General features: G+C 43.9%; 1 long non-coding RNA gene across 1 annotated transcript in view; it reads right to left on the bottom strand.

Moving 5' to 3' along the window:
• Window positions 1-24,432, bottom strand: part of LOC138581969 (uncharacterized) — a 500,909-nt gene that overhangs the window by 427,600 nt on the left and 48,877 nt on the right. The window contains exon 2 of the long non-coding RNA XR_011304909.1: window positions 4,656-4,729. This is a non-coding gene — a long non-coding RNA (uncharacterized lncRNA). The remainder of the gene's footprint in view (window positions 1-4,655; window positions 4,730-24,432) is intronic.

The raw sequence follows: 24,432 nt of genomic DNA, 5'->3' as shown, positions 1-24,432 counted from the left end.
CTGTATATTCTTGGGAATCTGGGAAGTACTCCTGCCTGCATTGTGTACTGTACATTCTAAAGAAACTAGGAACTATTCTTACGTGTATTGTGTACTGTATATTCTTGGGAATCTGGGAAGTACTCCTCCCTGCATGGTGTACTGTACATTCTAAAGAAACTGGGAACTATTCTTACGTGTATTGTGTACTGTATATTCTTGGGAATCTGGGAAGTACTCCTCCCTGCATTGTGTACTGTACATTCTAAAGAAATTGGGAACTATTCTTACGTGTATTGTGTACTGTATATTCTTGGGAATCTGGGAAGTACTCCTCCCTGCATTGTGTACTGTACATTCTAAAGAAACTGGGAACTATTCTTACGTGTATTGTGTACTGTATTTTCTTGGGAATCTGGGAAGTACTCCTCCCTGCATTGTGTACTGTACATTCTAAAGAAACTGGGAACTATTCTTACGTGTATTGTGTACTGTATATTCTTGGGAATCTGGGAAGTACTCCTCCCTGCAGAGTGCTGTACATTCTAAAGAAACTGGGAACTATTCTTACGTGTATTGTGTACTGTATATTCTTGGGATTCTGGGAAGTACCCCTCCCTGCATTGTGTACTGTACATTCTAAAGAAACTGGGAACTATTCTTACGTGTATTGTGTACTGTATATTCTTGGGAATCTGGGAAGTACTCCTCCCTGCATTGTGTACTGTACATTCTAAAGAAACTGGGAACTATTCTTACGTGTATTGTGTACAGTATATTCTTGGGAATCTGGGAAGTACTCCTCCCTGCAATGTGTACTGTACATTCTAAAGAAACTGGGAACTATTCTTACGTGTATTGTGTACTGTATATTCTTGGGAATCTGGGAAGTACTCCTCCCTGCATTGTGTACTGTACATTCTAAAGAAACTGGGAACTATTCTTACGTGTATTGTGTACTGTATATTCTTGGGAATCTGGGAAGTACTCCTCCCTGCATTGTGTACTGTACATTCTAAAGAAACTGGGAACTATTCTTACGTGTATTGTGTACTGTATATTCTTGGGAATCTGGGAAGTACTCCTCCCTGCATTGTGTACTGTACATTCTAAAGAAACTGGGAACTATTCTTACGTGTATTGTGTACTGTATATTCTTGGGAATCTGGGAAGTACTCCTCCCTGCATTGTGTACTGTACATTCTAAAGAAACTGGGAACTATTCTTACGTGTATTGTGTACTGTATATTCTTGGGAATCTGGGAAGTACTCCTCCCTGCATTGTGTACTGTACATTCTAAAGAAACTGGGAACTATTCTTACGTGTATTGTGTACTGTATATTCTTGGGAATCTGGGAAGTACTCCTCCCTGCATTGTGTACTGTACATTCTAAAGAAACTGGGAACTATTCTTACGTGTATTGTGTACTGTATATTCTTGGGAATCTGAGAAGTACTCCTCCCTGCATTGTGTACTGTACCTTCAAAAGAAACTGGGAGCTATTCTTACGTGTATCGTGTACTGTATATTCTTGGGAATCTGGGAAGTACTCCTCCCTGCATTGTGTACTGTACATTCTAAAGAAACTGGGAACTATTCTTACGTGTATCGTGTACTGTATATTCTTGGGAATCTGGGAAGTACTCCTCCCTGCATTGTGTACTGTACATTCTAAAGAAACTGGGAACTATTCTTACGTGTATCGTGTACTGTATATTCTTGGGAATCTGGGAAGTACTCCTCCCTGCATTGTGTACTGTACATTCTAAAGAAACTGGGAACTATTCTTACGTGTATCGTGTACTGTATATTCTTGGGAATCTGGGAAGTACTCCTCCCTGCATTGTGTACTGTACATTCTAAAGAAACTGGGAACTATTCTTACGTGTATCGTGTACTGTATATTCTTGGGAATCTGGGAAGTACTCCTCCCTGCATTGTGTACTGTACATTCTAAAGAAACTGGTTACTATTCTTACGTGTATCGTGTACTGTATATTCTTGGGAATCTGGGAAGTACTCCTCCCTGCATTGTGTACTGTACATTCTAAAGAAACTGGGAACTATTTTGACGTGTATCGTGTACTGTATATTCTTGGGAATCTGGGAAGTACTCCTCCCTGCATTGTGTACTGTACATTCTAAAGAAACTGGGAACTATTCTTACGTGTATTGTGTACTGTATATTCTTGGGAATCTGGGAAGTACTCCTCCCTGCATTGTGTACTGTACATTCTAAAGAAACTAGGAACTATTCTTACGTGTATTGTGTACTGTATATTCTTAGGAATCTGGGAAGTACTCCTCCCTGCATGGTGTACTGTACATTCTAAAGAAACTGGGAACTATTCTTACGTGTATTGTGTACTGTATATTCTTGGGAATCTGGGAAGTACTCCTCCCTGCATAGTGTACTGTACATTCTAAAGAAACTGGGAACTATTCTTACGTGTATTGTGTACTGTATATTCTTGGGAATCTGGGAAGTACTCCTCCCTGCATTGTGTACTGTACATTCTAAAGAAACTGGGAACTATTCTTACGTGTATGGTGTACTGTATTTTCTTGGGAATCTGGGAAGTACTCCTCCCTGCATTGTGTACTGTACATTCTAAAGAAACTGGGAACTATTCTTACGTGTATTGTGTACTGTATATTCTTGGGAATCTGGGAAGTACTCCTCCCTGCAGAGTGCTGTACATTCTAAAGAAACTGGGAACTATTCTTACGTGTATTGTGTACTGTATATTCTTGGGATTCTGGGAAGTACTCCTCCCTGCATTGTGTACTGTACATTCTAAAGAAACTGGGAACTATTCTTACGTGTATTGTGTACTGTATATTCTTGGGAATCTGGGAAGTACTCCTCCCTGCATTGTGTACTGTACATTCTAAAGAAACTGGGAACTATTCTTACGTGTATTGTGTACAGTATATTCTTGGGAATCTGGGAAGTACTCCTCCCTGCAATGTGTACTGTACATTCTAAAGAAACTGGGAACTATTCTTACGTGTATTGTGTACTGTATATTCTTGGGAATCTGGGAAGTACTCCTCCCTGCATTGTGTACTGTACATTCTAAAGAAAATGGGAACTATTCTTACGTGTATTGTGTACTGTATATTCTTGGGAATCTGGGAAGTACTCCTCCCTGCATTGTGTACTGTACATTCTAAAGAAACTGGGAACTATTCTTACGTGTATTGTGTACTGTATATTCTTGGGAATCTGGGAAGTACTCCTCCCTGCATTGTGTACTGTACATTCTAAAGAAACTGGGAACTATTCTTACGTGTATTGTGTACTGTATATTCTTGGGAATCTGGGAAGTACTCCTCCCTGCATTGTGTACTGTACATTCTAAAGAAACTGGGAACTATTCTTACATGTATTGTGTACTGTATATTCTTGGGAATCTGGGAAGTACTCCTCCCTGCATTGTGTACTGTACATTCTAAAGAAACTGGGAACTATTCTTACGTGTATTGTGTACTGTATATTCTTGGGAATCTGGGAAGTACTCCTCCCTGCATTGTGTACTGTACATTCTAAAGAAACTGGGAACTATTCTTACGTGTATTGTGTACTGTATATTCTTGGGAATCTGGGAAGTACTCCTCCCTGCAGAGTGCTGTACATTCTAAAGAAACTGGGGACTATTCCTACGTGTATTGTGTACTGTATATTCTTGGGAATCTGAGAAGTACTCCTCGCTGCATTGTGTACTGTACATTCTAAAGAAACTGGGAACTATTCTTACGTGTATTGTGTACTGTATATTCTTGGGAATCTGGGAAGTACTCCTCCCTGCATTGTGTACTGTACATTCTAAAGAAACTGGGAACTATTCTTACGTGTATTGTGTACTGTATATTCTTGGGAATCTGGGAAGTACTCCTCCCTGCATTGTGTACTGTACATTCTAAAGAAACTGGGAACTATTCTTACGTGTATTGCGTACTGTATATTCTTTGGAATCTGGGAAGTACTCCTCCCTGCATTGTGTACTGTACATTCTAAAGAAACTGGGAACTATTCTTACGTGTATTGTGTACTGTATATTCTTTGGAATCTGGGAAGTACTCCTGCCTGTATTGTGTACTGTATATTGGAAGGAAACTGGGAGGTATTGTCAGCTACATTGTGTACTGTATACGATAACGATACTGGGAAATATTCTTACCTGTATTGTGTACCATATACTCTAAAGATACTGGAAGTACTCTAACCTGCACTGTGTACTGTGTAGTACAAGTATACTGGGAAGTACTCTTACCTGCATTATGCACAGTATAGTTTAAGGATAATTGGAAGGGAAGTATGGAAGTATTGATACCTGTATTGTGTGCTGTATACGCTAACGATACTGGGAAGTATTCTTACCTATATTGTGTACTGTATACTCTAAGGATACTGGGGCATATTCTTACTTGCATTGTGTAATGTATAGTAAAAGGATGCGGGGAAGTACTCTTGCCTCCATTGCAGACAGTATAGTTTAAGGATAATTGGAATTATGGCAGTATTGGTACCTGTATTGTGTGCTGTATACGCTAACGATACTGGGAAGTATTCTTACCTGTATTGTTTACTGTATACTCTAAAGATACTGGGTCGTACTCTTACCTGCATTGTGTAATGTATAGTAAAAGGATACTGGGAAGTATTCTTACCTTTATTGTGTACTGTATAGTCTTATTCTGTTACAAAACCTGTATTCGACATACAGTCATCAGGTTACAAGACACTGCAAAAATAAATAAAATACATAAGAAAATCGTACAGTCAAAGTTACATAACTAAAAAAAGAGCTTAAATAAAAGAATATAATATGATACTAGAAAGGGTTAATGCGACAGTACAGAGTCTTGTTTATCACAAACAAGTGGGCATCGCCATACCACCGGACAGGTGAGACACCAGGAGAGGAATGCTTGCAGCCTGGATCCCGGGTAAAGTGCTGCCACACTCTCCTGAGCAACCATGCTCTATGTAAATAGCGGCCCACCAAGAACGCCATCGAGGTATTGAGGCCTTGGACTCAAAAGTCTAGGGCGTGACCCCTTCTCGTAGTACCCGTCTCCAGCAGAACGGGTCTGAAATATAACTGCATTAGCCGCAGGTAGGACTTGCAAAATAAAAGAAAGTGTGCAATTGTCTCCTCGATGGCCCCACACAATGGCCACTAACTAAGTCAGTGCCCGTGCATTGGAGGTAAAAGCGGTAATTGGAAGGATCCCTAATCTAAACCTGATGTAGAGGGAACGCGCATAGGCGGGCCTGATCTGGTCCAGGTAGGCTTTAAAGTCCTCTGTGTGACTCTTATCCAGATAACATGGGCCCAACTTTAGCTTCAAAGCTTCGAGGAGGTGCAGGTCCCTTGCTCTCTGTTTTATAAGGGGCTTAAATCTGCTCCAGCTCGATGCACAAAGCCTTCCAGGGCCCTTCCAAAACTCACCCATGTTCAAACAGACAGGCGAAACATAATATCAGTGCTCAAAGGGAGGGTGCCGCATTCCAAATGAACTAATCCGGTCGGAGCACTAGATGGTAATAGTAACAGTTTCTTCAGGAAGTTGTTTTCCGTTCTAAGAATCGGTTCAACTTTGTCAGACTCCCATAGCTCTGAACCATAGAGGGCAGCTGAAACCGCATGTCTTTGGTAAAATTGTAATGCTGGAGATATTGCACCACTCCCATGAGGAATAAAAAAGGATAGAATAGCTCTGCTATATATGTTCCGTGTAACAGCAGCCCTGATCATCTGATGGACCCATCCTGGAGTAGCCTGAAATCTCCCTACAATAATCAAACCTATGGATTTGTTTGATTAAAATATCATCGATCTTCAATTGGAGCAAAACATTCTTTCCACATTTCGGCTTCACTAACATCGACTCGGTTTTTGCTGCATTGCTTTGGAAGACCCAACTCCCTGGATTTCCTTAGAAAGATTTAAAGGGATTCCTTCAGGCCTGCAGTGTAGTTGCTATTAAAACAGTGTCATCCGCATATAATAATGCCGGATATTTGGTTCTAGACAACTTAAGGCAGTCCTGGCCCCCCTTAATATCTCGTCGATGATCTCATGTATATAGAGAGAAAATAAAAGGTGGGCCAGGGCGCAGCCCTGCCTAACACCCAGAGCCACCTCAAAGAACAATATTTGATCATGCCCCAAATGGTAGCAAACACAGGACATAGGCCCTCATTACGACCCTGGCGGAGTGGGTTTACGCCAGCGGAAATCATGGCGGACCCTTCCACCCTACTACGAGTTCCCGTAGCGCCATGGAGCCTTTTTCCGCCTGCTTTTTCCGGGCGGAGAAATCCATGGCGCTATGGGACCTTGTTGTTAATTACGCCACCGTAATTTACGGTGGCGTAATTAACGCCTTCCCCACTCCCATTATACCCTATGGGGCAGGAATGGGAATGGGGAAGGGTAAAATGGGGATTGGGGATTTACCGCCCCGCCAAGGTCGGAATGGGGCAGTAAATCCGCCAACCCCCATGGCGGTGTTGGCAGCTTTACGCCATGGTCCATGGTGCAAATTGCACCATGGATCTCCGCCAGGGTCGTAATGAGGGCCATAGTGCTTGAGTAGAGTGATGATATTATACTAATCAAATAATCTGGTGCTTAATGATTCACCAGCACATGCCATAGTCGCTCTCGGAGCACAGATTCAAATGCTGTCCTGGGGTCCACAAACAAAATCTGCAAACGTCTTTTCTGTTGGACTGAGCATTTTTGCAGAATGAGAGATAACGCGAGGCACTGATCCACTGTCCCACGCCCCTTTTGGAACCTTGCCTGATTGAAATTAATCACCCTGTTTTGTTCTGACAATACTGTGTTAAACACCCAACACAATATAGGTGCCCAGATGAGAGCCTCGTCCTTGTAAAGGTCAGATGGAATTAAGTCTGGGCCTGCCGCTTTGCATAGTCTTATGTTACTGGGAAGTATTCTGGGAAAAACAGTAGTGTGTACTGTAGAGTACAAGGATACTGGGAATTATTCTTATCTGTATGTTGTACTGTCTAGTCTAACAATACTGGAATGCATTCTTACCTGTGTTGTTTACTGTATAATATAGGGATATTGGGAATTATTACTTGTATGTTGTACTGCGTAGTCAAGTGATACTGGATTGCATTCTTACCTGTGTTGTTCGCTGTACAGTGTAGGGATATTGGGAATTATTACTTGTATGTTGTACTGCGTAGTCAAGTGATACTGGAATGCATTCTTACCTGTGTTGTTTACGGTATAATATAGGGATATTGGGAATTATTACTTATATGTTGTACTGCGTAGTCAAGTGATATTGGAATGCATTCTTACCTGTGTTGTTTATGGTATAATATAGGGATATTGGGAATTATCACTTGTATGTTGTACTGTGTAGTCAAGTGATACTGGAATGCATTCTTACCTGTGTTGTTTATGGTATAATATAGGGATATTGGGAATTATTACTTGTATGTTGTACTGCGTAGTCAAGTGATACTGGAATACCTTCTTACCTGTGTTGTTCACTGTACAGTGTAGGGATATTGGGAATTATTACTTGTATGTTGTACTGCGTAGTCAAGTGATACTGGAATACCTTCTTACCTGTGTTGTTCACTGTACAGTGTAGGGATATTGGGAATTATCACTTGTATGTTGTACTGTGTAGTCAAGTGATACTGGAATGCATTCTTACCTGTGTTGTTTATGGTATAATATAGGGATATTGGGAATTATTACTTGTATGTTGTACTGCGTAGTCAAGCGATACTGGAATGCATTCTTACCTGTGTTGTTTACGGGATAATATAGGGATATTGGGAATTATTACTTGTATGTTGTACTGCGTAGTCAAGTGATACTGGAATGCATTCTTACCTGTGTTGTTTACGGTATAATATAGGGATATTGGGAATTATTACTTGTATGTTGTACTGCGTAGTCAACTGATACTGGAATGCATTCTTACCTGTGTTGTTTACGGTATAATATAGGGATATTGGGAATTATTACTTGTATGTTGTACTGCGTAGTCAAGTGATACTGGAATGCATTCTTACCTGTGTTGTTTACGGTATAATATAGGGATATTGGGAATTATTACTTGTATGTTGTACTGCGTAGTCAAGTGATACTGGAATGCATTCTTAGCTGTGTTGTTTACGGTATAATATAGGGATATTGGGAATTATTACTTGTATGTTGTACTGCGTAGTCAAGTGATACTGGAATACCTTCTTACCTGTGTTGTTCACTGTACAGTGTAGGGATATTGGGAATTATCACTTGTATGTTGTACTGTGTAGTCAAGTGATACTGGAATACCTTCTTACCTGTGTTGTTTACTGTACAGTGTAGGGATATTGGGAATTATTACTTGTATGTTGTACTGCGTAGTCAAGTGATACTGGATTGCATTCTTACCTGTGTTGTTCACTGTACAGTGTAGGGATATTGGGAATTATTAGTTGTATGTTTTACTGCGTAGTCAAGTGATACTGGAATGCATTCTTACCTGTGTTGTTTACTGTATAATATAGGGATATTGGGAATTATTACTTGTATGTTGTACTGCGTAGTCAAGTGATACTGGGACGCATTCTTACCTGTGTTGTTTACTGTATAATATAGGGATATTGGGAATTATTACTTGTATGTTGTACTGCGTAGTCAAGTGATACTGGAACGCATTCTTACCTGTGTTGTTTACTGTATAATATAGGGATATTGGGAATTATTACTTGTATGTTGTACTGCGTAGTCAAGTGATACTGGAATGCATTCTTACCTGTGTTGTTTACGGTATAATATTGGGATATTGGGAATTATTACTTGTATGTTGTACTGCGTAGTCAAGTGATACTGGAATGCATTCTTACCTGTGTTGTTTATGGTGTAACATAGGGATATTGGGAATTATTACTTGTATGTTGTACTGCGTAGTCAAGTGATACTGGAATACCTTCTTACCTGTGTTGTTCACTGTACAGTGTAGGGATATTGGGAATTATTACGTGTATGTTGTACTGCGTAGTCAAGTGATACTGGAATGCATTCTTACCTGTGTTGTTTACGGTATAATATTGGGATATTGGGAATTATTACTTGTATGTTGTACTGCGTAGTCAAGTGATACTGGAATGCATTCTTACCTGTGTTGTTTATGGTGTAACATAGGGATATTGGGAATTATTACTTGTATGTTGTACTGCGTAGTCAAGTGATACTGGAATACCTTCTTACCTGTGTTGTTCACTGTACAGTGTAGGGATATTGGGAATTATTACTTGTATGTTGTACTGCGTAGTCAAGTGATACTGGGACGCATTCTTACCTGTGTTGTTTACTGTATAATATAGGGATATTGGGAATTATTACTTGTATGTTGTACTGCGTAGTCAAGTGATACTGGAATACCTTCTTACCTGTGTTGTTCACTGTACAGTGTAGGGATATTGCGAATTATTACTTGTATGTTGTACTGCGTAGTCAAGTGTTACTGGAATATCTTCTTACCTGTGTTGTTCACTGTACAGTGTAGGGATATTGGGAATTATTACTTGTATGTTGTACTGCGTAGTCAAGTGATACTGGAATACCTTCTTACCTGTGTTGTTCACTGTACAGTGTAGGGATATTGCGAATTATTACTTGTATGTTGTACTGCGTAGTCAAGTGATACTGGAATGCATTCTTACCTGTGTTGTTTACTGTATAATATAGGGATATTGGGAATTATTACTTGTATGTTGTACTGCGTAGTCAAGTGATACTGGAACGCATTCTTACCTGTGTTGTTTACGGTATAATATAGGGATATTGGGAATTATTACTTGTATGTTGTACTGCGTAGTCAAGTGATACTGGAACGCATTCTTACCTGTGTTGTTTACGGTATAATATAGGGATATTGGGAATTATTACTTGTATGTTGTACTGCGTAGTCAAGTGATACTGGAACGCATTCTTACCTGTGTTGTTTACGGTATAATATAGGGATATTGGGAATTATTACTTGTATGTTGTACTGCGTAGTCAAGTGATACTGGAATGCATTCTTACCTGTGTTGTTTACGGTATAACATAGGGATATTGGGAATTATTACTTGTATGTTGTACTGCGTAGTCAAGTGATACTGGAAAGCATTCTTACCTGTGTTGTTTACGGTATAATATAGGGATATTGGGAATTATTACTTGTATGTTGTACTGCGTAGTCAAGTGATACTGGAACGCATTCTTACCTGTGTTGTTTATGGTATAACATAGGGATATTGGGAATTATTACTTGTATGTTGTACTGCGTAGTCAAGTGATACTGGAATACCTTCTTACCTGTGTTGTTCACTGTACAGTGTAGGGATATTGGGAATTATTACTTGTATGTTGTACTGCGTAGTCAAGTGATACTGGAATACCTTCTTACCTGTGTTGTTCACTGTACAGTGTAGGGATATTGGGAATTATTACTTGTATGTTGTACTGCGTAGTCAAGTGATACTGGATTGCATTCTTACCTGTGTTGTTCACTGTACAGTGTAGGGATATTGGGAATTATTACTTGTATGTTGTACTGCGTAGTCAAGTGATACCGGAATGCATTCAATGCATTCTTACCTGTGTTGTTTATGGTATAGTATAATGATATTGTCCTCTCGGTGCAGCTTGACGCATGCTGAAACTTTGCTAGGGCCTTTGCGCTAGTCTGCAGGAGGATTGGTGCAGCGGGGAGGCGAATGGAGCTGCCTGCGCTGCTCAGGCCGATATCTGCTGCCCCTTCAGGGGCCAATGCTACCTGTTCTTGCTTTTTCTCTGCAGGCTGACCGTGACCACGACTCGGAGAACTCATGAGAGCTGGTGAGAACACTGGAGAGCCAAATTGCAGCGCAAATGGAGAGCTGCTCTGTGTTTTGGAGACTTCTGTGTTCCTGCGCTCGCAGAGAGCGGTCAGGGACACTGCAATTGTGGCCGTGCCCTGGGCCCAGTGCATCCACCTGCGCGGAGAGCAGTGAGTGCAACCACACCCTATATTTCTCCCTGCATACACCCAGGAGCTGCAGTTCGTTTTCGAGTCTATGGAGTGAATCAGTATTAATTATTTGTGAAAAGGGGAGGCAGCTTCCTCCACATCTGGCTTACTAGCTGCAAGGTCTTCCTGTTGCCGGGTAGAAGGGCATTGAGGAGGCCTGAGTCTGCTGGTGACGGAAGGAAGGCGTATCTTCACTGTCAGTGAGAAAATCACTATTGAGGTCAACACAAACTGTTTTTGGGGCTGGCAATAGGTATTTGCATCACCTCACTTCTACATCGCTGATACTCTACTGACCGGCCGATTAGACTCTGCCAGGAAGGGCAGTTTGCGCAAAGCCGTGGATTGTTTTAAATAACGCCAAAGTGCGAAGGCAGTAAGTGAAGGCGGCAAGTGATACTATCACTAAATCCAACCTCCACACCTATGGTCTACACAGCGCAGTGCAGCGTAAGGGGAACCGTCCCAGAAATCTGGCTGCGGGTAAGCAGGTGTTTGGTGGCCCCCTTTCCCTCAGAGAGACAAAAAGATCCCACGGGGTAGCAGGGCACAACACAACCAAAAATCACCATTTTCATCTGAGGAGCACGTACTGAGACTAGTGAAGTCCTACCACAGATGCCAGCCACGACTGATCAAGTGGTAGTGGATACACTGAATCACGTTACTTCAGTGATAGATCATTCACCCACTTTTTCAAATATGGACAACAATGGGTCCTTAATGAATCAATGTCTGAACATCCGCCGCATATATGTGGGCCATGAAAAACTAAACTATAGCAATGTAATTGGTCGGCACTTTCTAATACTCTGGTCTTCCGAATTTTCTTCGACTGATGAGGACTCGGAAGTTGAAGCTCCCTCTGTTGACTTCGAAAACCGATGGAATTCAACTACAGCGAAAGATGTGACTGTGGTAAAAACTAGTAAACTTAACAACCTGGAGTGTAAAATGGAGGCCTTATTCCATCTTTGTGCCAGAATAGGTGAAGATCAAAGGGTTGTTAGATCTCTCTTGGGAAAGGTCCTTGAGCACTACAAGCATTCCAGGGGGTGGGAAATAAAACCAAAAGGTATTAGCGGAAATTGCCAAAAGTTTATCACCCAGTGAATACAGTCAAATCTCATCACATGAATTCAAAAACCAGAACTTCAATGGACGTAGTCATGTCCTTTGCATCAGGGGAGGTGGGTACCTCCAGTTCAATACCGGGAAAATTGGTTTTCCAAGTCCAAGGTCATCGAATATCATGGACCAGGTTAATGTGCAGGTAGACTTTGTTAGAGTATCTTCTGACTCTGAGGAACATGTGTTTTCGGCCTTGTGCACTGAATAGTCAATGATGAACACACCATCCTCTCCAGAGTTTATCCATCAGATAGAAATTTAGGCGATGTTGGGGAAAAATAAACCTAGTGTCTTGGAGCAAAAAAAGGCCAGTGACAGAGGGCTTGACATCAATTGCACCTAAATCAATGAAATCAATCTCAAATCCCCTGGGTTCTGCTCCTTCTGCAGCAAAATGGGAATTACCAGGCCATTCCGACCTTTGCGGGCCCGGTAATTCCCATTCGCGGGACCCGGACATAGGGCTCAATGGGAATGGGGAGGATGCTAACAAAGGACCCGTTAATGACGGGTGCATTGTTAGCATCCTGTGTTGCTAGCAGGTGCCTCTCTGCATGTCTGGTCTGGCCAGGCGTACAGAGCGGGACCCGCTGCAGAACTCGTAATGTGGCGGCTCGGTATGAACGGTGCCGGTCCCTTACCGGCACCGTTCATACCATGGCCGCCACAGTTGGAATGAGGCCCATAGTGTCTTTACAGCTGCCTCATTACTCGAGTATGTCAAACTGGGTGGCTGTTTATTTTATTCATCAATTGCAATCGAACGGATCTGTAATTTGCTCATGCTTTTGCGGATCTGAGCTTCGAGCTATCTTTTTTCTGCCTATTGGCCTTGAGTCAACAATTATGGGGGCTATGGACGCTCATGCTCGACAAACGTCAGAGTATGCGACTTCTGGCTATAGAGCAACGGCTACAAGGGTTGAGGGTTGCTGGTCAATGTGCATCCCAGACGCTGCATTCTTGTCTCGCCGTTCACCGCCCTACTAAAGATTGTGTTTGGAACACTAAAGGCTTCAACACTTTTGTTAATAATCAGAGAGGCTTAGCTTGTTTGACAGGGGCTAAGGTTTTTACTTTTCAGGAAACCTGGATGACTTTCTCATCTGATTTAAATTGGTATAATATGGACCACCACCTGGCCACTCCAGTTCCAAAGGGTCACACAAAAAGGGGTCTTTGGATTGGTGCAAATGTTTGTTATGACTTAATAGAGTTTTGATGGGCCGATGCACAAAGATATTTTGGCCGTAACGTTGTCCAAATCCCCATAAGGCCAGAGCCACTTTTGCTGGTAACTATGTACGACCCCCCGGGAGGTGAGAAGACGCTCATGTGTGCAGTCTTTTTTTTAAACATGTCTTTATTTACCAGTTCACATCACCTCATCAGATCACCTTGGTACAAAGAGAAAAGTATATATTCATCGCCCCAGCCGTCATTGTACACTTTACAAATGAGCATGTAGGATGCAATTATTAACCCACTTTGGTCTAGGTACTTCCACGCTGGAGCTCCCTGGGGGCCGGATAGTCTTGTTTTCCCTCCCCTGTGTGATCCCCCTCATTTCAGAGCATTATCTTGTGTCAACAGCTAGGCCGTGAGGGGCCCCCAATGTTCTTTGGTTTGTTCTGGGTCCCACAGAGGGCAGCATAGTCCCTGTCGGTATTGCTCATCCAGATTAAATCTCTCAGCCATCTGGACGTTCCTGGCGGAGATGCATTAGTCCGCTTCATCAGTATACACTGTCTAGCTAGTATCATACAGGTCACCTGTAGTTTACGGTTACACTTCGGCACCCCCGGAGACCATCCAAACATTCCACACACTAGTGTACACGGGATTGTGTGCCACAACATTTCTGACATTATCTGCATTACATTCCTCCAAAAGGGGCTTCAATTTATACACACCCATAACATGGGAGTGATGTCTGCAGGCTCTGTGGAACATCTCGGGCACCTGGCTGACTTGGAGGTATCGTATTTCTGGACCTGTGCTGGGGTGATAGAAGCTCTATGAAGTGTTTTGAGTTGTAATAATTGCAACCTGGAGCTGAGGGCTCCCGTGTTGGTAACTCTGCACAACACCTTCCGTTGTTTGGTACTAAATGACTCCCCGGTGTCCTCCTCCCACCTACTTTTGCATTCATGGGTTTCGCGATGTGTGTCTGCCTGGATAATTTTGTATATAGATGATATAACCCCTCTAGAGCCAAGGGAATTCTTGATATAGTGTAGGAGTGGCGTGGTTTCTGGCATGGCGGGGAAGGCTGGGTACCACTCCCTAAACGCTGCTTTCATCCTGAGATAGTGGAGTCTACACTGGATATCTCTCCCCATCCTATCAATAAATAGCTCGGGTATAAATCCTCCATCTGCTCAATCCCTGCCCTTCCCCAATCCCATGCCAGGGACATGTCGCAAATTGGCACTAGGACTTCTATATGCCATAATGAGCGGGAGCCTTAAACATTTGTCTACATTTTTCGTTAGGATCTGCAAGTATTCCATGTGATTGTCTCTGAGTAGAGATTGTACCTCTCTTCTGACCTTGATTCCCAGATATGTGATGACCGACTGTTCCCACCCAAACCCTTCGGTGTTAGGCGGGCGTGTTTTACTTGGCATTGAGAGGGAACAGCGTGGACTTGGAACGATTCAATCGGAGTCCCGAGGCTACTCTGAAATCCGCTATTTCTTGAGTCAAGGGGCCAGGCTGAACTCTGGGTTTTGAGGTACATAATGGCATTGTCAGAGTACAATGAGATGAGTTTGTTTGCCCCCCCCCATAAGCAGGACCCTGTGCCTGTGGTACTTCCGCAGTCTGCATGCTAGTACCTCAATTGCTATAGCAAATGTTAGGGTGGAGAGGTGGCACCCTTGCCTGGTTCCCCTCCCCAGTCTAAACAGGTCTGACTGTGAGCTCCCGATGCTAATCCTGGTGCCCAAGCCTGCGTATAGTAGTCTTACCACCCTTAGGAAGTACACTGGGATCCCCACCTGGGACAAGACCTCAAACAGGTAGTCCCATTCAACCAAATTAAATGCTTTTTCCATGTCCATCAGCGCCACGATCACCTGCCTGGAGGGGTCTATCTGGGCTAGAATTGCAAAGAGCCTCCTCAGGTTCAGTGAGGTAGACCTCCCCGGAATGGACCCCGCTTGGTCTCTGTGAACTACCTGCGTGATGTACGGAAGCAGGCGGTCTGCCAGTATTTTGGCGAAGATTTTTGTATCTAAGTTAAGGAGTGATATCGGACGATATGATGAGCAGTCCAGCGGGTGCTTGCCCGGTTTAAGGATTAAGGTTACCACAGCTTCCCTCATAGTAGATGGAAGTTGTCCCGATGCCATGCCCTCCTCCCAGGCACCCAACAAATGACATGCCACTTCTGGGCCCCACTCTTTATAAAATTCTGCCGTTATACCATCGGTTCTGGGCCCTTTGGATAATGGGAGATCTCGCACTGCCCTCAGTATATTCTCTAACATGAGGGGGGCCGCCAGGGCCTCCGCCGCCTCTTCACTGTGTCTGGGGAGAGCCGCTGCATCAATATATTCCGTGAGAGCCGTTGCTGGGAGAGTGCCTCACGTTGAGTACAGGGATTCATGGTATCCGCGGAAGACCTCCACGGTCTCACTGGGTTTCACAACTACCCCCACCCCTGTCGACCTCACTGCAGAGATTTCTCTGCGACCCCTCTCACGCCTTACCAGTGTCGCTAAGTGTTTACGGGCCTTCCCTCCTCCCCATATCTCTGCGCCATTGCTGGTTGAGCAAAGTACTTCACCTCCTGTTTAGCTAGTTCATGAAACCAATTTATACCCTCCTTCAGTTTAGCGAGCATGCTCAGCGTGTTCAATCTCCCTGCCTCCACCTCCCAATGTTTAATATCGAGTTCTGTTTAGGTTAGCTTCCTGTGAATCGGCTTGAGTACCCCCAACTCTGTAGACATGCATACTCCCCTTAACACCACTTTGAAGGCCTCCCACAGTGTTCCCCTCCTGGTTTCTGTACCTAGGTTCTCCTGAAAGAAATGTTTGATTAAACTGTGTATTTCGCTTTTAAAGGCTATGTCTAGCAGCGCTGCAGGTTTAAACCTCCAGCGTGAGCGGGGAGGTGTTTCCTCTAGACGCAAGGACCTTGAAACTGGTGTGTGGTCTGAGAGCAGCCTTGGTAGTAGTGCGCAGTCCCCCGTGCAGTGAACCAGGTACAGGCATAACAAAATGTAGTCCAATCTGGATGAGGTGTTGTGAGCCGTTGAGTGGTGTGTAAAGCCATCCACCCGTGGGTGTAGCTGCCTCCAGACGTCCTGCAATTCAAGTGATTCCATGGTGTTCAGCACTGCCTGCGCCACCTTTGATCGCCTTCTCTCCCCTCCTGTTCTATCCATCCGAGGGTCCAGTACCACATTTAAGTCTCCCGCCCACAACAGGTTGGTATGCATGAATTTAAGGCAGAGCCCAAGGAACGTGATAAAGAATTCGGGGTCATCTACATTTGGCCCATATATATTAAGTCAGTGACATGTTCCCTATCGCACCGGACACAATTATATAAAACCCTCCTGGGTCTATCACAGTGTCACTCACCTGAAATCCCAGTGACCTGTGGACCAGCGTCAAAACCCCTGCCGAGTAGGCTGAGTATGTCGTGTAGAACTTACTGGTTCCCCAGCTCCTGGCCACTCCTTCATTCCATTTGCCTTTAAGATGGGTCGCCTGAAGCATGACTATCCTCACCCCCATGTCTCTCACAGTATTGAATCACTTTCCACGCTTTTTGTGAGTCATTCAGTCCCCTCACATTCCAACTGATTGCCTCATATGCCATTATTGGGTGCAGGCTGAATAGAAAGGCTAAGCTGCTCCATTTGCCTATACCTTCTGCTGATGAGCTTGTGATCCAACTGAGACGACGTGAACCATTTTGCATTAACCCAAATCTGCCATAGTGGCAGCGAATTCCCTCAACTCCCATCCTACCCCAAACAATGCCCTAGACGCCCCCTCTCACCCACACTGCCCTACCCCAACTAGCATTGGCCCCTTGCCCTCCCTGAAATCGCCCCAACAATAATATCTGCATGAGCAACAGCCCGGGGGCGCCAGACACCGTCGCCCAAGTGGCCCCTTGTTCTCCCGATATCGAGAGGAGGATGGGCTACTCATTCCTTTTACTGATATGCTGCTGGGCTGAATCATTACATGACTGTTGCTATTGTTTTTATGCCCATTGGACCAATGGCAATCTAGCAAGCTAAATCGAGCCGTTGCTGTCTTTGGCTGTTGAAGTATTGCCTCTTTTCAACAGTCTTCCAGTGGTCAAATCTCCGTCCGCACCGGGACAACTGTGTTGTAGGTCATTTTGAGAGTGATTCTATGAACTTGTGCACGGCTTCTGGATTTGTGAAGAAGTGTGCCCTTCCGTTGTACTGTACCCGTAGCTTGGAGGGGTATTGCATGGAGTATTGGAGTGCCCAGTCGCAGAGCGCCCTCTTGGCCACAGTGAACTACATACGGGCCTTCTAGATGGCGGGAGTGAAGTCCGGGTAGAAGGAAACTCTGCACTTTTCAAAGGTGAGGTCACCGAGCTCTTGCGCTCTCCTCAGGATAGCATCCCGTTCTCGGTAATTAATTAGCTTAGCATTCACCGGTCTTGTTTTTTGGCCTGGTCTCAGGGCCAGTTGTGAGATTCTGTGGGCCCTTGAAACTAAAAACTGAGATGACAAAGTAGGCCCATGCAGCACCTCCGTAATAAAGGTTTCCATAACGACCTCCATGATCTGCTGCAGGACCATCTCGTGGATAACCACCACCCTGATGTTGTTCCTGCGTGACCTTGCCTAAAGGTCCTCATTCTTGTCCTTTATTGCCTTTACCTCTCTCCGCAGTTCTTGGACCGCCTGTACTGTATCATTGCTGCTATCTTATAGTGTGCTGACCCTGGTTTCCACCTCATAGGTTCTACTACTCTCTTTATAAGTTCATTCTTGCATCCTGTCTACTTTGTATGTCAGGCCATCCAGCTTTGTGTTGATGGTGGCAAAGCCATTCCGCATTTCTGCAATGATTAAGCTCAGCTCCGACATGGGAGCATACATACTCGTGCCTGACGTTGACCTCCTGATGCTGGGGAGGTCACCATGGCTGGGGGCTGCGAGGGGGCAGTCTGCGTATATGGCAGGTGGATATGCCTCTTATTGCCCAGCGCCAGGCAAGTACTGTGTAGCAGCAAAATCGCAGATGCCTGTCGTCTCACATCCTGCAGCACAGTGTGGTTGTATGCTGCAGCACAGTGTGGTTGTTGCCTTAATTCAAGAGGGTGGGGACCCCTTCTGATCAGTCTTCGTTTCCGTCCCCACTATATGTGGGTGCTGAGGGGCCAGCGTCCCTGTTATCCCCCCCTGTATTGTCTTCTATGGTCTTTGCTGTTGGGCCTGTTGGGGCGTGGGGAATTAATTCCTTTCAGCCACCATGGTAACGCGCTCCGCCACATGCACTTGCTATGGAGTTCCCCTATGCCAGTGCCTCTGAGTTGGCAGGAGAGGTGCTGTGCGGGTTCCAGGCTTCACTGTGCTGGCTGCGGTTTCTGTGGAATGAGGAAGGTACTGGCCGCCACCTTTGTGGCTGTTTCCACGATGCATGCACCTTCTGTTGTCTTGTGGTGCCTCTTGTAGCAGTACCTGTAGCTGTCTTGCTGTATGATATGGATGTAGCCGGGTTGTGGCACTCCCAGTGAGTGCCTTAGCTTGTCTTCTCAGCGGAGGAGGGTTTCAGGCGTCCCCAGCCTCACCCCCGTGCAGGGCTTCCTTCCTCCTTGTTGTTTATCCAGTGGCTACATGCACCAGCTCCGCCAGGGCAGCCGCTTATGTGCTTGTCCCCCCTCAGAGGTCCGCCCCCCTTATCCAGTGAGTCCCCCCTCCACAGGGTGCCGTGGGTTGCTCTCGCCAGTGTTTTACTGTGAGGTGATAAGGCCCTTTGCCACACCGGGGCTAGCCGGGATATGTCTCTGGGTCCTGGGCACTCTACTCTAAGTCCCTCTGCTGCAGCGGTTATTGGCGGATGGCTGACACTCTCTCGTCGGGGTCGCTGGGACCTGCGCCCATTACCCGGCCGGTGCAAATGCAACTTACTTGTGTGGCCCCCCGGTCGGCTGCTGGGGGCCGCTCTCAGGGTCTAGCCTTCGGTCTTGGGTCGGGAGTTCGCCTGCACTCCATATCAGCAACCGACGCTGCCGTTTTGCTGCCACCTCCTACCGGGGGCCTGGAGTGGCTCACTTCACCTCACTCCCACCTCCTCCGACCCCCAGAGGGGTCACCTTCTCTGCTCCTCCTTTCCAACTACCAACGCCGCCCTACCGTGCAGGGACTACTACTCGAGACACTTCCCGGGTCACTCCGCTCAGGGGCCACGGCAAGTCTCAACAATATGCAGATTTGGTGCCGGTAATGGCGGTCTGTCTGTGTTGCCCTTCTCAGACGCGCATAGGCACTCGGACACTGTCAACTCCAAGCAGCGCTCTCGGCCTCCCGACACCCTCCACACACCCGCTCGTCGGGCAGGTTCTGGGGCTTTGGTTCTTCCCAAACTCAGCACTCTGCTTCTCCAGCCTCTCCCATGGGCAATGCTAGTTTCACTGCATGAATTTGGACGATGGGCACAGATTAGTCCTCCCCTCGAATTGGGCTGCACAGGAGCTCAGAAGAAGGTGACCATCTTGGCGTCTGGCTCTCTAGCGCCCCCCCGCTCATGTGTGCATTTGTTGAAACTTTGAGAATATTGTATAGAAGTCATCCTCGCTGGAGTGTAATACTCACTGGGTATTTGAATGTAGATTGTATGAAAGCATTCGTGGTGCAAGAAGGGGAAGTCGTGCTCTGGAAGCCCAGTCAAGAGACTTGGCTTGGCGTTCTGCACTTTTGGAATTTGACCTGGAAATGGTTGTTGTTGGTTCTGGGGTTCCAGTGGTGACCTAGTCAAATGGAACATATAAAAGTTGTATTGACATTATTTTTGCCAACTTTTTAATTCGTAAATTCTCTCCAATTTGGTTAGTGGGTGCAATTGACCTTAGTGATCATGCAGTACTTAGCATCGGATGTCAAGCATCAGTCATGAAACACAGCACATTCCTGAGTGGAAATCCTATGGTTAATTCTAAGAGTAACACACTTGTCTGGTCTACCATTAACATCAGCTATATCAATTCTACACTCCGATCATATATGAAGACTCCAGTAGACCTCCTTAGTTGTTATGACTGGGACCTGAAATGCCTGCTCGACAGATATGATGTACACGCTATGAAACTTGTCAATAGGTATAAACAATTAAGGGGGCCTGGATATCTTATTGGCGTGGCAATAGCTAAAAGGAAGAAACTATTGAAATCTACTCTTTGTGATATAGTAAAAAAATGACTTAATTCCCATTAGCGAAAACAAAATACCTCAAAGGGACAGCTGGAGCCACTATAAAAATTGGTTGCGCGCATAGAAGTACAATGAAAATGCTTGCAACTGGAGAACCATCAATCAACTACTTAAGACTCATGACACCAAAGAATGTTGGTTCCTATTAAGAAAACTTAGCACTGCCAACACTGACCGTTCGGTGTATTGCATCTCTGAAAAGACTTGGGCCATGCATATTTCCAAAATGTGTTACTCGCCCTCTGAGCCTAAACACCCTGTGGTAAAAACAAACAAGATTGGCACAAAAGTCTTGTATCATGTTAAAGAGGCAGACATTGTCCCATTAATAGGGAAGTTAAAATCATCGAGGGCCTTGGGTCCAAATGGCCTATGTAACGCTGTCCCTAAAAATAATCCCTGCTATTGGGCTAGCTTATTATGGGCCCTGTTTCTATGTCTATGTGAGAATGGCGTATATCCTTCAACGTGGCTATACTCAATATTGATTACTGCTTATAAGAAAGGCCCCCGAACAGACCCCTGTAATTACCAGTCACTGGCCATGTTGGACAGTAGTTCAATGCTATTCTCTAAAATCTTGTTGGAGCTTCTCTCCACGTCGTCTCAAGCAAAGTCCATATTAAACTGTACACAGAAGGGGTTTAGGAAAGGGCTCGGCACAAGTCATGCTTTATAGGTATTCCTCACGCTCATTTCAGACGCCCTACATGATCCAGGCACAAATGTTTATTTGTGCTGTGTGGACTATAGCTCTGCGTTTGATACAGTAGATAGGGGCAGATTGTGGGAAAAATTATCTGCATGGGGCATTGATTCTTCGCTGCTATATTTCATCAGGCTGTTAGATGAGGATACTACTGTGAGGGTGAGGCTGACAAAGGACGGCAAGCTTACAAGATCCATTTCTACATCTGTTAGCCTCAAGCAGCATTGTGTTCTCGCCCCCATCACTATACAATCTATATGTGGATGACTTTGTTTGAGCCCTAGAGGCTGTATGTAGTTTTCCACTTAGTTATGGGGGTGAGAAGTTACGGTGTTTGACTTACATGGATGATACTGTTATATTTGTCTGCAGCTCACTGAACACGCTGGCGGAATACGCTGATCTCAACGCACTCCGTGTTAATACAGGCAAAACTAAAATCATGACCATTGGCAAGGGTGCCTATCGGGGAAGAGGTTTACTTGGCAACTGGGAGGTTGTAGCTTGGAACAAGTTGAGACCTATAATTATCTTGGTATGCACATCTCACACAATTTGAATGGTTCCAGACATGAAGGAGTGGTTTCCTGCATGGCATGGACAAAATGGCTAACTCAAAAAAATGTAATAGACAGACAAGGAGGGTGATCGATACAGGCAACGTTTTCTGCTTACAGGCAATCTATAGTTCCTGATATCCTGTATGGTTTGGAAACATTACCACAGGGATCTGTAACGTAGCTTATGAAATTGGAGGCCAAGCTTATTAAATCATTGCTTGGCCTTCTTAACTCTGCAGCAATTGAAGCCATGCCTTTGGGACTGCCTTCTGTGCACGTACTTTGGGTAATGTTTGTCTGTAAATTGAGGGGTACCATCTGTTTATGCGCAATTGGCAGACTCTTACCTCGAGCTAACAATCACTCACGTTATTGTGGGACCAGCATTTGGTTTTCTGAAATTCAAAAACTTATTCTAAACAATTGCAGGAATATAGGCCTGAAACCCTTGCCCGGTTCATTGGGAGAAGTTCATGCTATAGACTTTTCAGAAAATCTAGGGACTATGACCGTTGTCAGCCAATTTATTATCTTGCAAGTAAGAGCAAATACATTCTTTTTTCCACCCAGGGATTGAATTTAAGCACTGCTTGTGACTATCTGGCCAATACTTACTCCCCTCAATTGGTTCACTTTATTCTGTCCCTACGTTTAGCTAGGCTGCCTGATTATGAGAATATTGGCGCCTGGTCTGGCTTGGCAAAACATGGGAATTTATGTCATCTCTGCACGGTAGCTGTGGAACCAGCACTGCATCTGCTTACGCAATGAAACAGGCCCCATTTCCTGTATCAAAAGGGATATCCAGAATGTAGGGAATATACATCTGACCAGTTCTGGAGTGCCGTCATTTATGCAAGATCCATGGTAACAACTGCCTCTGCATATCACATTTGGCAAAAAGTGGACAAAACTGGCTGCCCTGTGAGTCCCTCCTTTGCTGCAAAGCCTAAACAATTCTACTTTGCAAGATATAAGGCATAGCCTCTGGAATAAAGGCCCTTAGGCAAATTTGCGTGTGTCCCTATGCGTAAATAGTTTTTTTGTTTTATTAAGTTGATGGTTGTCATTCCTTAACTGTTTTAATTGGTGATGAGTTTAAATGTTTTTTACGTGTCTTATCTAATTTTTGATGAAATGTTGATGAACTATAATGGTAACGTTTCTTATCTGATGTGATGAGTTCAGTGTAAAAGTCTTTTGACCGGAGACACTTAATAGAAAATAAAGAAGTAACAAAATAAATAAGGATATTGGGAATAATTCTTACCTGTATGTTGTACTGTGCAGTCTAATGATACTGGAATATATTCTTACCTGCATGTTGCACTGTGTATTCTAATGATACTGGAATATATTTGTACCTGTATGTTGTATTGTGTAGTCTAATGATAGTGGGATATAGTCTTAACTGCATGTTGTACTGTTTAGTCTAATGATACTAGGATGTTTTCTTACCTGTATGTTGCACTGTGTATTCTAATGATACTGGAATATATTCGTACCTGTATATTGTACTGTGTAGTCTAATGATAATGGGATCTATTCTTACCTGTATGTTGTACTGTGTAGTCTAATGATAATGAAATGCATTCTTACCCGGGTTGTGCACTGTAGAGTATAAGGATACTGGGAATTATTCGTACCTGTATGTTGTACTGAGTAGTCTAATGATACTTGAATGCATTCTTACCTATGCTGTTACTGTCTAGTAGAAGGATACTGGGAATCAGTCTTACATGTATGTTGTACTGTGTAGTCTAATGATACTGGGTTGTTTTCTTACCTGTATGTTGTACTGTGTAGTCTAGTGATACAGGGATGTATTCCTACCAGTATATTGTATTGTGCAGTCTAATGATACTGGGATGTATTCTTACCTGTGTTGTTTACTTTATAGTATAAGGATATTGTAAATTATTCTCACCGGTATGTTGTACTGTCTAGTCTAATGATACTGGAATGCATACTTACCCATGGTGTTTACTGTATAGTGTAAGGATATTGAAAATAATTCTGTGTAGTCTAATGATACTGGGATGTATTTGTACCTGTATGTTGTACTGTGTAGTTTAATGATACTGGGATGTATTTTTACCAGTATGTTAAACTGTGCAGTCTAATGATACTGGGATGTATTTGTACCTGTATGTTGTACTGTGTACTTTAATGATGCTAGGATGTATTTGTACCTGTATGTTGTACTGTGTAGTTTAATGATACTGGGATGTATGTTTACCAGTATGTTAAACTGTGCAGTCTAATGATACTGGGATGTATTTGTACGTACTGTGTAGTTTAATGATACTGGGATGTATTTGTACCTGTATGTTGTGCTGTGTAGACTAATGATACTGGAATGCATTCTTACCTGTGTTGTTTACTGTATAGCATACAGATGTTGGGAATTATTCCTACCTGTATGTTGTACTGTGTAGTCTAATGATGCTGGAATGTATTTTTACCTGTGTATTGCACTGTGCAGTCTAATGATACTGGGATGTATGTTTACCTATGTGTTGCACTGTGTAGTCTAATAATACTGCGATGTATTCTTACCTGTAT

This window comes from Ambystoma mexicanum, chromosome 3q (genome assembly GCF_040938575.1).
Source record: "Ambystoma mexicanum isolate Mex_15411 chromosome 3q, UKY_AmexF1_1, whole genome shotgun sequence".
In the NCBI taxonomy this organism is placed as follows: Eukaryota; Metazoa; Chordata; class Amphibia; order Caudata; family Ambystomatidae; genus Ambystoma; species Ambystoma mexicanum.
The sequence above is the reverse complement of the archived record's forward strand: the minus strand, read 5'-3'. Positions and strand labels throughout refer to the sequence as shown.